We start from the raw sequence: 15,240 nt of genomic DNA, 5'->3' as shown, positions 1-15,240 counted from the left end.
TTTTTATAGGACATACTAGAAAATAAAACATATCATAAAACATAACTAAATAAATAAATCCATCACACAAAGCAGCATATGGTAGAACGTATAAATGAGCAGGCAGCAGCATCTAACAGTGTATTCTAAAAACAGCAAGAAAAAGAACAGCAGGAAACCAAACCTGCTTAGATAAAAGCAATATTATCCATATCTTACGTAGTATCAGCTTAGGTCATATAAACAGCGTGATAAATAACAGCAAAAGACTGAAACCACACCTTTTATCTCGCCGCACCTTATGCCTGGAATAGACTTCCTGAGCCATTACGTCAAGCTCCATCCCTGGCCGCCTTCAAATCCGGGCTAAAGGCCTACCTGTTTGATGCTGCTTTTGATTCCTAACTTGTCACTTGCTCGTAACCTTTATCTTGTCTTCCTCTCTTCAATAGTCCCCTTTTCCCTATGTGTCCTATCTGCCTGTCCTACCCTTATCCCTTATACGTGCAGGACATCAGACTCACAGAAACAGAAGCCTGCGCGGCCGTGTTGCTGATCTGCAAGGGCAGGCTTCTACATGGAATGCTGCTAGCAGAATAGCAACATTAACATTCCATGTAGAATCTCAAATAGTAGCAACAGAATCGCCAATAGTAGCAACATTCCATTTAGAATCTCAAATAGCAGCAACAGAATCTCCAATAGTAGCAACATTCCATTTAGAATCATTCCTATGTGTCCTTCTACTCTTATCCTTATTTGTCCTGTCTGTCTGTCCTGATTTAGATTGTAAGCTCTTTTGAGCAGGGACTGTCTTTTCTTCATGTTCAATTGTGAAGCGCTGCGTACGACTGGTAGCGCTATAGAAATGATTTGTAGTAGTAGTAAATAAAACAATTCCATCTAATTCATATGTTTCACAAACACCTAGCCCGAGTCATCTGCGGCAGAGTCTATCTTATTCCTATGCCCCCCCCCCCCTGCAGATAACCCGAGCCAAGCCGCAGCCAACAACCCCCTAAATGTTAGTCCGTCAATAATTCAAAAGAAGCATTGTTAGATGCCGCTGCTGCTCATTCATACGTTATACCATATCCTGCTTTGATGTATTTATTTATTTATATATGATTTTTTTCTGATCCGATGAAGAAGGGCTAATCAAAAATGTATTAAGTTAGTGCAATAAAAAAAAAGTATCATCTTATTTTCTTTTCTCTGTTTTATTTTACTTCTATTGATTTGGTTTAAAGTAATTTTATTGATAACTCAAAGTTAAGCATACACAATAATGCCAATTTACAAACAATAAGATACTATGCATGAACCATACAGCTTATAAACTACCCATACCCCCCCCCATCTCTCCCCTCCCCTTCCCATCTCCTCCATCCCACCCCTGTACCACTCAATTTCCAAAAACTCCGTATAAATTCAAGGAAGTAAAACAGTACCAACAATCCAGAACTGCTTAGCAGGCTACAGATTATGTGGTGACCTCTGTACTCTATGGAAAGCAGCTTATTACGAAGCAGAGAGGAGGTGGAACCCCCCCCCCCCCCCTCACCCACCCACTCCACAACCAAAATCAACCAGCATTAATAAGTAAACTCCGACCCTTTGGACTTAGAATCTGAAGATAAGGTATCCAGATCTGAAGAAATTGTTTTCTACGTTTAGGCGACATCTTGGAATCTCTAGCCTCCCAAGATGCTAAAAGGTGCACCTGATTACGCCAATGCCAGTAAGCGGGCGCTTCCGAAGAGGTCCAATATTGCATTATACACTTACTTTAATCCAGTAGGTGGAATTGGTTTTACTGCACCACTGGGGTATGTATATATTTGTGTGATTTATTTATATATGATTTTAGTTGTTTTATTTTTAGTATGTTGTTCTGGTATGATTTATTTATACACATAAGTATATATATTTTTTTTTCTTTTTTTTTTTTTTTACAGTTGTTAAATGCTAGCTCCTGACCCAGCCCTTTAGGAAGGCGAAACGTGGCCGTGTCGGGCTTCTTTTAAATAATGTGGTGAATACATTATTTTTCTCAACATTGCCATTGGCGATTCGCATCTTTTTTTTCTATTCCGTGGAGGTTAATTTCCTGCAACCCGATGCTCAAAACTCCAGTGCAATACGGAACTGCACCAGAGAATTGCGCAGGAGGAAAAACTTCCTAATGCCGATGACGGGGTGGATCAGCAGTGTCAAACCGCAAATTCCAGTCAGGTTTTCAGGATGTTCTTAATGAAGATGCATGAGAATATACTTGTATACAGTGGAGATAGTACGTGCAAATGTATTTCGTGAATATTCATTAGGGATATTGTAGTCCTTCAGGATTGCAGTTGCACACTCCTGACACAGGCTAATCACCTTTTTGTTGGTCTACTGTAGAGGAAAGAAAAAAATTCAAGTGCTGAGTTCAAGCAGTAAGATCTTCCCCCCCCCCCCCCCCCCCCGACTCCTAGAATGCAAGTGAGTGACAGACCTTGGCCTATTTCTTCCATAATGCATCAGCAAAGCTAATCCATAACGTATTCGTAACCCTAGTAGCGCTCTAGAAATGTTAAGTAGTAGTAGTAGTAGTAGTGGAATGCCCTCCCGCGGGAGGTGGTGGAGAGGAAAACAGTAACGGAATTCAAACATGCGTGGGATAAACATAAAGGAATCCTGTTCAGAAGGAAAGGATCCTCAGGAGCTTAACCGAGATTGGATAGCAGAGCCGGTAGTGGGAGGCGGGGCTGGAGGTTGGGAGGCGGGGATAGTGTGGGGCAGACTTATACGGTCTGTGCCAGAGCCAGTGGTGGGAGGCGGGACTGGAGGTTGGGAGGCAGGGATAGCGCTGGGCAGACTTATACGGTCTGTGCCAGAGCCGGTTGTGGGAGGCGGGACTGGAAGTTGGGAGGCAGGGATAGCGCTGGGCAGACTTATACGGTCTGTGCCAGAGCCGGTGGTGGGAGGCGGGGATAGTGCTGGGCAGACTTATACGGTCTATGCCAGAGCCGGTGGTTGGGAGGCGGGGCTAGTGCTGGGCAGACTTATATACACAAAAGTAGCACACATGAGTTGTCTTGTTGGGCAGACTGGATGGACCGTGCAGGTCTTTTTCTGCCGTCATCTACTATGTTACTATGTTACTATGTTACCATGTATGTATGCACACGGTGTATATATATACCATGATCTATTCCATGTATGTTATGTTCCATGTATGTTACCATGTATGTATACACCTTAATGCAATACCATCTGTAATTTTGTTACCCGGAAAGGGCAACCGCCGCCACGGCAAATGTAAGCCACATTGAGCCTGCAGATTGGTTGGAAAATGTGGGATACAAATGCTACAAAAAAAAAAAAAAATTAAAAAAAATCAGCACATTACGGTATGCAAATACTGATTCCTTTCAAAGCAGCAAGACTGAAAGAAGAGATGCTGAATCAGGTCATGCATTTGAACTTTGGGCTCTCTCTACCCATCTTACATGGCAGCAGGCTGGGCATTGGGAGGTGATGGAATGGAGGCCTGATGCAAGAGGCAGGAGCTGACAGGCAGCTCATTAGGAGAATAATGACCTGCCCTAATCAGCTGCAGCCCACCTGTTGTGATGTGCAGAATGGGGGGGGGGGGGGGGGGGGGGGGGACAAGGGAACCCATCAGTCTGTTGCAAGCAGGCAAAACTAGTTTGGTTTTCAGGCTAGCCACAGGAAACATTCAAAAGATTTATTTCTAATCAGAAGCTCAGTTGTGAACTTCTGTTAGCCTGAAAAGCAGAGCTGTTTATTGTAGGAGTCCAGTCCTGTTTTTAACCCCATTGCATCTATAACTTCTCTAATACATTAATCTGGGGCCCTAATTTGAGAATATCTGAAAACAATGACAAGTGACACATCACTTCTATGCTCAGTGCATTCTGGGATTTGCATTTCTGCACCAGGTCTATTTATTTATTTATTGCATTTGTATCCCACATTTTTCCCACCTATTTGCAGGCTCAATATGGCTTACATAGTCTTGTTAACATTGTCATTCCAGGATATCAGATACAGTTAGTGTTGTGCAGAGATTAAGGATTAAGTAAGGGAAGAGAGAAGAAGGAAGGAAGTGATTAGGGTAGTTATAGAAGGTGGGCTTACATAACTGAGTGGGTTGCTGAGGTGGACTAGTGAGGTTATCAGCTCTCATTGTAGGCTTTGTTGAAGAGATATGTCTTCAGAGATTTGCGAAAGAGAGTTGTTTCTTTGATTGCTTTCAGTTCTGTAGGTAGTGCATTCCATAATTGTGTGCTTATGTAAGAGAAGGTAGTGGCATGCATCAGCTTGCATTTAAGTCCTTTGCAGCTGGGGTAGTGCAGGTTGAGAAATTTGGGGAATGATCTTGTGGCGTTTCTGGGAGGTAGGTCTACGAGGTTTAGCATGTAGATTGGGGCGTCTGCGTGAATGATTTTGTGTACAATCGTGCAGATCTTGAATCACCTCGGAAGACCAGCAGTGACCTTGATCCAGTATGTGGAGATAACAAATTCCCAGTTCATTCCAGAGCTCAATCACAGCTGAGCTGAATTCAGCAGTGACAGAACATGCAAAAATCCCAGATGGGGTCAGAAGGCCTACATGGCTGCCCCAGGGCTATTTTCCCTGCCTGAAGATGGCGCTATGTGGAATGTCTTTCTGGTGTGCAAAGATCTGCACTGAAGATCAGTGGTGGACACACATGGCCACTGCTCATTTCTCTTTCATAAGTACTTAAGTATTGCCATACTGGGAAAGACCAAAGGTCCATCAAGCCCAGCATCCTGTTTCCAACAGTGGTCAATCCAGGTCACAAATACCTGGCAAGATCACAACAAAGTAAAAGACATTTTATACTGCTTATCCTAGAAATAGTGGATTTTCCCCACGTCCATTTAATAACGGTCTATGGACTTTTCCTTTAAACCCGTCCAAACCTTTTTAAAACTCCGCCTTTACCACATTCTCTGGCAACGAATTCCAGAGTTTAATTACACGTTGAGTGAAGAAAAAGTTTCTCCGATTCGTTTTAAATTTACTACATTGTAGCTTCATCGCATGCCCCCTAGTCCTAGTATTTTCGGAAAGCGTAAACAGACGCTTCACATCTACCCGTTCAACTCCACTCATTACTTTATAGACCTCTATCATATCTCCCCTCAGCTGCCTTTTTTCCGAACTGAAGAGATCTAGCCGCTTTAGCCTTTCCTCATAGGGAAGTCATCCAATCTCCTTTATCATTTTCGTCGCTTGTTTGTCCAGGTGCAAGTGTGTGTGTGTGTGTGTGTGTATTTGCTGTGTCATGCTGTTGATTCCGTGTTCTTTATGTGATTTGCTGTTACATGCACTCAAAATGTGTGTACTGTCTATGTGCAAAGCACGAGAGCAATAATCAGACATTTTTATATGGCTAAATCTAAATAAAGCACATTCTGCTGGATTCTATATAGCGTGCCTAGCAATCCACGCTGAAATCTAAGCATATTCCATAAAAGCACATGTAACTAAATTGGCTTAACAAGCACTTAACAAGCAATAATGAGCAGTAATTAGCAATAATTAGAAATTGCACGCATAACTCGCTAAGCGTATTCTGTAATGAACTGCGCCTAAATTCTAAAGCGCCCAGTTCAAAAGGAACGGGACCAAGGGTGAGGAAATAGGTGTTTTGTAGGCGTTCCCAAATTTACACGCATTATTCTAGAATATGGCCTAGTCCACGTAAATCCACACACAGGGATTTAAGTCACATTTTTGTTGGCACATAGTTTTATACACTGAACCTAAATCTTATAGAATACGCCTAGGCGGAAATGTTTTCCTTGCAGATTAAGAGCCATATATAAAATCAGGTCCAATATGTAAATTGTTAAATAAAGAATAAAAAAAAAAATCTGGTCCAAATATGATTACCCCCCGCCCCGCCAATGTTCATAGCATGTATATTCTTACCCAGAGAAAGACAAGTGTAAGGCAACTTTTCGATATCTAATACAATCAATGGTCCTAAGCCATGCAGACCATTGCAACGGAATCTACGCGGGCTGCAAAGAACAACTCATGAAAAAACTCCAGACCACCCAAAATACAGCAGCCAGGCTGATATTCAGCAAAACACGCTTCGAAAGTGCCAAAACCCTCTGAGAAAAGTTGCATTGGCTCCCAATGAAAGAACGGATCATCTTCAAAATCTGCACCTTAGTCCACAAAATCATGTACGGCGTAGTCCCAGGATACATGACAGACCTTATAGACTTACCAATAAGAAACAAAGTCAGATTATCAAGATCCTACCTAAACCTACACTACCCAAATTGCAAAGGACTGAAATACAGAACAACTTACGTAGCCGGCTTCTCCTACATAAGCGCACAACTATGGAATGGGCTCCCAAAAGCTGTGAAAACAATCCACGACCACTTGAACTTCAGGAAATCACTAAAAACCAACGTCTTCAAAAAGGCCTACCCCAACGACCCCACATAACCCTCTTCACCTACCAACACCACATGACTATGATCGAACAGGACAACACGCAATCTTCATCCATTCCGACCCTCCACTTATACCTCATGCGATCACTATACAACTTTGTATTTGTTATCCACCAACTGGGCAAATGCCTTTGACGGTACAATGTAAACCACACTGAGCCTGCAAATAGGTGGGAAAATGTGGGACACGAATGTAACAAATAAATAAATACGCACAGATTGCATTTTAAAATCTTTGCGCTCGGGGGAGGGGGGGAGTGTGGCAATATGGCAGCATGAACATTTGCTGACTGTGTGGATTCTCTCTTTTTTTACTAGCTATTATGCCACATACCAGGAGGAAGGAGGTTATCAAGGCGGTTCCCCCAGCTGCTAGAACCTCCTCACTTGTGTGACAAATGATAGACCGCTATTCAGCAAAGAGTCTTCCTCTGTGGAATTAGAGAAGCGAAGGAAAGCACTCTGCCTTCGGTATAGAAGTTACCCCCTTCTCTCTGCTGCTTGAATCACCACCGTGCCCAACCGACAAACAGGCAGCTGATGGAAGTTCACTTTGCGGTAGCAATGCAAGAGGAGGAGCCAGGATGGGGTGAGATTGCCGAGGGAGTTGGCGGTGCAGTCGAAACCTGCGGAAAGTTGCTGGTAGCTTTGGCAGGAGCAAGACTCTAGCAGCAGCGTCATGAGAGAGTAAATGGGAGGGCTCTCCAGAGCACCATCTTAGAAAACTCGGCAAAGGATGTCTCTGCTCTTGTGAGTAAAACTGATACATTGACTGAAAGTTGAGATGGTACCAACAGGGAGTTTGCCACTCAAATTTGGGACTCTCAAGGAAGAGGTCACGGGATTACAGAATTTGACAGCGTCCGTTGTGAAAGATAAAATAACGTCAACGTAGGAACATTGAGTTTATTGAAAATGTTAATAGAAGATTAATTTTCCTAGATCTCTGGGGATTTCTCCCACAGAGACACTTGATTGAGGTCTTGAGTTTTTCCTCTATGGCTCACATCACCTTTAAATAAAGCTTATTATATTTCCTCTAAGAAAGAAGCTCAGGAAGCAAAACTGACCCTTTAGATATTTCAGCTGTGCTGGAAACTTCTTTGTCTGAGAGAGAGATTTTCTAGCGAACTCGTTCATTTTTGAACAAGATTTAAATGCTGTTATGAAACTGTATTTTTGCAATTCTTAGACATTGTTCTGTGGGAAGAAAGTATGGACGTAGCCTAATGTTAACAAGATCGACTCAAGAAAGAAGAAAGGCTTTTTGACCTTAAGACAGGAAGTTCTGTCTTTGGGAGCATCGTTTCTTGTAAATGCCTTCTTAACCTCTTATAAGATTCAAGCTTGAAAAGATTGATGGGATTTGTGTTAGCTTAGCGGAGTTTAAAAAAGGGTTTGACGGCTTCCTAAAGGAAAAGCCCACAGACCATTATTAAAATGGACTTGGGGAAAATCCACTATTTCTGGGATAAGCAGTATAAAATGTTTTGTACTTTTTTGGGATCTTGCCGGGTATTTGTGACCTGGATTGGCCACTGTTGGAAACAGGATGCTGGGCTTGATGGACCTTTGGTCTGTCCCAGTGTGGCAACACTTATGTACTTGGGATTCTGAATGGAATCTTGCTACTCTTTGGGTTCTACATGGAATGTTGCTACACTTTGAAATTCTGCATGGAATCTTGTTGTTCTTCAGAACTCCAGAATCTTGCTATTCTTTGGGATTCTGCCAGGTACTTGTGACCTGGTTTGGCCACTGTTGGAAACAGGATGCTGGGCTCGATGGACCTTTGGTCTTTCCCAGTATGGCAATACTTATGTATGTGTTCAGGTTAAAACCTTAAAGCTCATCTGTATGAGCACCCCCTTTTTTTTTAATCATCTTTTCCTAGAATATCTCCTTACATTCCTGCCACCTCTACCCTCTATCTATAGTGGACTAAAGATGCTTAATAATTATTATTATTTATTGCATTTGTATCCCACATTTTCCCACCTATTTGCAGGCTCAATGTGGCTTACAGAGTTTTACATAGTAACATAGTAGATGACGGCAGAAAAAGACCTGCATGGTCCATCCAGTCTGCCCAACAAGATAAACTCATATGTGCTACTTTTTGTGTATACCTGACCTTGATTAGTATCTGTCATTTTCAGGGCACAGACCGTATAAGTCTGCCCAGCACTATCCCCGCCTCCCACTACCAGCTCTGCTATCAATCTCGGTTAAGCTCCTGAGGATCCATTTCTTCTGAACAGGATTCCTTTATGTTTATCCCACGCATGTTTGAATTCCGTTACCGTTTTCATCTCCACCACCTCCCGCGGGAGGGCATTCCAAGTATCCACCACTCTCTCCGTGAAGAAATACTTCCTGACATTTTTCTTGAGTCTGCCCCCCTTCAATCTCATTTCGTGTCCTCTTGTTCTACCGCCTTCGTATCTCCGGAAAAGGTTCGTTTGCGGATTAATACCTTTCAAATATTTGAATGTCTGTATCATATTACCCCTGTTTCTCCTTTCCTCCAGGGTATACATGTTCAGGTCAGGAAGTCTCTCCTCATACGTCTTGTTACGCAAATGCCTTACCATTCTCATAGCTTTTCTTTGCACCGCTTCGATTCTTTTTACATCCTTAGCAAGATACGGCCTCCAAAACTGAACACAGTACTCCAGATGGGGCCTCACCAATGACTTGTACAGGGGCATCAACACCTCTTTTCTTCTGCTGGTCACACCTCTCTCTATACAGCCCAACAACCTTCTAGATACAGCCACCTCCTCGTCACACTGTTTCATTGCCTTCAAATCCTCAGATACTATCACACCAAGATCCCTCTCCCCCTCAGTACCTATCAGACTCTCACCGCCTAACACATAAGTCTCTCTTGGGTTTCTACTCCCTAAGTGCATCACTTTGCATTTCCTGGCATTGAATTTTAATTGCCAAACCTTAGACCATTCTTCTAGCTTCCTCAGATCCTTTTTCATGTTTTCCACTCCCTCCCGGGTGTCCACTCTGTTACAGATCTTAGTATCATCCGCAAATAGGCAAACTTTACCTTCTAACCCTTCGGCAATGTCACTCACAAATATATTGAACAGAATCGGCACCAGCACCGATCCCTGAGGCACTCCAATACTTTTATAAGCATAGTTATTCCATGAGAAAGAAGAAGGAAGGGATTTGTTAGGGTAATTATAGAGGTGGGCTTTCATAACTAAATTGCTTATTTCCCCTTTTGGGGGAAAATCCACTATTTCTGGGATACGCAGTATTTTTTTTGTTACTGTTGCAACTATTGGAGATTCTACATGGAATGTTGCTACTATTGGAGATTCTACATGGAGAAATGTTGCTATTCCACTAGCAACATTCCATGGAGAAGGCTGCGCAGGCTTCTGTTTCTCTGAGTCTGACGTCCTGCACGACATCAGACTCACAGAAGCAGAAGCCTGCACGGCCACATTAGTGATCTGCAAGGGCCGACTTCTACATGGAATGTTGCTAGTGGAATAGCAACATTCCATGTAGAATCTCCAATAGTATCTATTTTATTTTTGTTACATTTGTACCCTGCGCTTTCCCACTCATGGCAGGCTCAATGCGGCTTACATGGGGCAATGGAGGGTTAAGTGACTTGCCCAGAGTCACAAGGAGCTGCCTGTGCCTGAAGTGGGAATCGAACTCAGTTCCTCAGTTCCCCCAGGACCAAAGTCCACCACCCTAACCACTAAGCCACTCCTCCACTGTTGCTACTATTTGAGATTCTACACGGAATGTTGCTATTCCACTAGCAATGTAGAAGTCGGCCCTTGCAGATCACCAATGTGGCCGCGCAGGCTTCTGCTTCTGTGAGTCTGACGTCCTGCACGTACGTGCAGGACATCAGACTCAAAGAAACAGAAGCCTGCGCAGCCTTCTCCATGGAATGTTGCTAGTGGAATAGCAACATTTCTCCATGTAGAATCTCCAATAGTAGCAACATTCCATGTAGAATCTCCAATAGTATCTATTTTATTTTTGTTACATTTGTACCCTGCGCTTTCCCACTCATGGCAGGCTCAATGCAGCTTACATGGGGCAATGGAGGGTTAAGTGACTTGCCCAGAGTCACAAGGAGCTGCCTGTGCCTGAAGTGGGAATCCAACTCAGTTCCCCAGGACCAATGTCCACCACCCTAACCACTAGGCCACTCCTCCTGCCAGGTAGTTGTGACCTGGATTGGCCAGTGCTGGAAACAGGATGCTGGGCTTGCCGGACCTTTGGTCTGTCCCAGTATGGAAATACTTATGCACTTATTTTAAAAACATCACTCAAATTCCTGCACAAAGTTCAAAATGCAACGCACAGAGTTTAAAAAAAAAAAAAACCAAAACAGCAAACCCAGCACAGAGACTCATTAATGGCTGCAGCTCCTGGATCCCACTGACAATATTTCCAAAGGTGTTAATAACACTCCAGACATCCCATCAATCCCCTACCAGCATGGTCAGCACACATCACATTGCCCCCCCCCCCCTTTAATGGCTGAAACCCCAGCAGTGGCTGCGATTGCTGTCTGTGCTGTGCTCCCAGCAATGTGATGCTGAAAGACTGCAAGACTAAGGCAACAAACCCTCCCCCCCTCCACCCCCAGCACAGCGCTACTCTCATTAAAATCACACCAGGATTTCGGGCATCAATTACACCAAGAGGACAACCTGCTTAACTAATTAAGCAAACAGCCCTGGGAGAGAAGGTGGAAGATGGACAGTAATGGAGTTTACTCTGTGTTAATGGAATCATTTTCCCAATCTATCACACATTAGTGATTTGCTGGACTCCATACCGCTTTATCCTCTGCTATTTGTTGCTGAATTAACCTCTGTATTCCTTAAGGATACCCTACTCTCTTCAAGATAGAAGTTCATCATTGTCATATCATGCCAGACTGAAGTATACAAAATACACAACCTAATCACAGGAACACCAGACTGAAGTGTGTCACATCCAGAGCATTACTACAGGATAGAAAACTACAGTGTATCACCGTGTGCCAGGGCCGCCGAGAGACTAGGCCGGGCCCAGGGCTAGGCCTCCCCGCCTCCGCCCCCCTCCTGCCGCCCCCCTGTCGCTCCCTCCGCCGCTGCAGTCTGCGGTCTCCCCTGCCTGCCTCCACGGCTCCGGGCCCCCTTCATTCAAAGCGGCACTCGCAGATCGCCTCTCTTCTGGCCTTCCCTCCCTGTGTCCCGCCCTTGTCTGATGTATCTTCCGGTTTTCGCGAGGGCCAGAAGAGAGGCGATCTGCGACTGCCGCTTTGAATGAAGGGGGCCCGGAGCCATGGAGGCAGGCAGGAGAGACCGGGGACTGCAGCGCCAGCAGCCTGACCCCGGCGCCGGGCCTCCCTTTGGAGGCCCGGGTCCGGGGAATTTTGCCCCCCTCTGCCCCCCCTCTTGGCGGCCCTGCCGTGTGCATTACCACAGGAATACCAGACTGAAGTGTGACACCCAGCGCATTACTACAGGAATACTAGACAGCAGTGTGTCACATCCAGTACATTAACACTGTAATATGACAGGAATATCACTGTATCTTTAACCAACACAGCCTACAATTTCTTGTATTTACATAAAGAAAGCACAAGACAAATGCATTCGGACTGCAGAGATATCTTCCACGAGAACCGCGTCAGGTTTTAGCAGCTGGACTGGACTTGTCTGTAGGAATGAACTGCTGTGACTGGAGGAGAGACACATGACCATAGCTTCTCACCCTGTGTCCTTCACCGTGTCCAGATGTACAGTGGGAAGGTCTCAGTGCAACTGTTGTGTCGAGTTCTTCATTGCCCAAGCTGCAAAGGACTCAAATACAAATCAATTTACGCGTCCAGTTTTTCCTACATAAGCACACAACTGTGGAACGCATTACCAAAAGCCTTGAAAACTACGTACGACCACCTAAACGTCCGGAAAAAACTAGCCTGTTTAAAAAGGCATATCCTACCGATCCAACATAAATGCCTGATCTCTGCAACTCAGCAAAACTAAAGAACGTAATGGGCATAACACAACTCTTCCGTTGTACGATTCCCTAGTGTGGCTGTGCCACATGAACTTTATCTTACCTCAAGAGAATCCACAAACGTGGAGAACTCAAGAAGTCCCACGGAAAAACTCAAGTAAGAAAGAGAAGTGGGGGCGAGAACCAGGATTTACAAAGACTGGACCACAGTAATGATGAAGACGAAGCAGACGTTTATTGAACAATAAATGACTCGACACAACGTTGTGTTTCGGCCAGAAGGCCTACATCAGGAGTCTTTATTTTCAAATAAAAAATGATGATGAGTCTTGCAGTCTTTCAGCATCACATTGCTGGGAGCACAGCACAGACAGCAATCGCAGCCACTGTTGGGGTTTCAGCCATTAAAGCGCCCGGGGGGGGGGGGGGGGGGGCAATGTGATGTGTACTGACCATGCTGGTAGGGGATTGATGGGATGTCTGGAGTGTTATTAACACCTTTGGAAATATTGTCAGTGGGATCCAGGAGCTGCAGCCATTAATGAGTCTCTGTGCTGGGTTTGCTGTTTTGGGGTTGTTTTTTTTAACTCTGTGCGTTGCATTTTGAACTTTGTGCAGGAATTTGAGTGATGTTTTTAAAATAAGTGCATAAGTATTGCCATACTGGGACAGACCAAAGGTCCGTCAAGCCCAGCATCCTGTTTCCAGCACTGGCCAATCCAGGTCACAACTACCTGGCAGGAGGAGTGGCCTAGTGGTTAGGGTGGTGGACATTGGTCCTGGGGAACTGAGGAACTGAGTTCAATTCCCACTTCAGGCACAGGCTCTTGTGACTCTGGGCAAGTCACTTAACCCTCCATTGCCCCATGTAAGCCGCATTGAGCCTGCCATGAGTGGGAAAGCGCAGGGTACAAATGTAACAAAAATAAAATAGATACTATTGGATATTCTACATGGAATGTTGGTACTATTGGAGATTCTACATGGAATGTTGCTACTATTGAAGATTCTACATGGAAGACTCACAGAAGCAGAAGCCTGCGCGGCCACATTGGTGATCTGCAAGGGGCCGACTTCTACATGGAATGTTACTAGTGGAGGAGTGGCCTAGTGGTTAGGGTGGTGGACTTTGGTCCTGGGGAACTGAGTTCGATTCCCACTTCAGGCACAGGCAGCTCCTTGTGACTCTGGGCAAGTCACTTAACCCTCCATTGCCCACCGCATTGAGCCTGCCATGAGTGGGAAAGCGCAGGGTACAAATGTAACAAAAATAAAATAGATACTATTGGATATTCTACATGGAATGTTGGTACTATTGGAGATTCAACACAGATTTTCCACAACGGTCTTTTTTAAAGACCATCATAATCAATCAATCTGCGTATATCTAACAGCGCTATAGAAAGGATTACTAGTACTAATACCTCCCACTGAATATTTATTTATTTGCTGCATTTGTACCTCACATTTCCCCTCCTATTTGCAGGCTCAATGTGGCTTACACTATGTTGCAAAAGGTATAATCATAAACAGAGTAAGAGGTATGGTCTAATTTAACATGTGTAAGAAATTAGGTAGATAGGTCAACCTAATACAGAATATTAACGGCTGGCCAGATAGACGTTATTTAAAAGGCCAGCAGCTGATCCTGACCTGTTAAATAGCAGCGGGAGCATATTGACCTCAGCTGCTAGGTGTTATTCGGCTCAAAAGTAATCGGTTATTCAAAGACAAACCTCAGACGGGGCTCAGCTTTCAATATCCAGGAATAACTGTATGAGCGGTGTGCAAAACCCTCACTGCCGCCGGCTAAATATTGACCCCTCTGTCTCTGTCCAGTTAGCTATGGATAAGTTCCGGGCACCGCTGAGCTGAGTGGGAATCCTTCAACTGGATTCCTGCCAGTAGGGGGTGCTGCTTCAATACTGTGCTTTCAATTGCTAGGGACAGGCAGGTTCCATGGAGTCCTGCAGAGCTCACTATTGAAATTGCCATGGTGAAACAGCAGCACCCCCTACTGGTAGGACTGAAAGTGGAGGACTCCTGCTCAGCTTAGAGGGACCAGTGCAACGGACCCACACGTTCAGTCCTGGTGTCTAGATAAGGTCTGGCATTCGATATCCAGGTCTAAATTAGATGGCAGTGGTCATTTCTGGCTGTGTATTGGCCTAATAATGGACACTGCTCTGTGATAGCCCAGTGGTTAGAACAGCAACCCATGAACCATGGAAACCAGAGAAGCTAATCTCACGTATCCCATAGGTCATCCTTAGGACCTTGAGCAAGTCACGGGCTCAGATTTGGAAAGGTGAGTGACCAAATCTGAGATGCAAAGCACATTTTCATTTCTTTCACCTGGTCAGCAAAATCAAAAAAGACAAGTTTGAGAAAGAGATGAGCAGCAGCCGTGTCCTAACGAAGGTACCAGCAGAGCGTTCGCCCTTAATACGATGCGAGAGCCATGTGTCCCTGGGCTGCAGGCTTTCACAGTCTTCAGCCTGTCAAGAGGAGTCCTTTCTAAAACCAGCACACTGCACCACACCCTGAGTCTTGTAAGTGGGTGAATGTATACAGAACTCTGACCTACACATTTCAACCCCTGTACCCACCTCCACGTTTGACAGGGTCAAGGCCTGGCTGCTTCAAGCTATCCAAAGTTCTACATGGTCTTCGGTGAAGCAATGTGCTGGCTGTATTAATCGACAGACGTGCAGAGAAATGAAACTCTACAGACAGTGCC

The sequence above is a fragment of the Microcaecilia unicolor genome, chromosome 3 (genome assembly GCF_901765095.1).
Source record: "Microcaecilia unicolor chromosome 3, aMicUni1.1, whole genome shotgun sequence".
Lineage (NCBI taxonomy): Eukaryota > Metazoa > Chordata > Amphibia > Gymnophiona > Siphonopidae > Microcaecilia > Microcaecilia unicolor.
Note: the sequence above shows the minus strand (reverse complement) of the source record.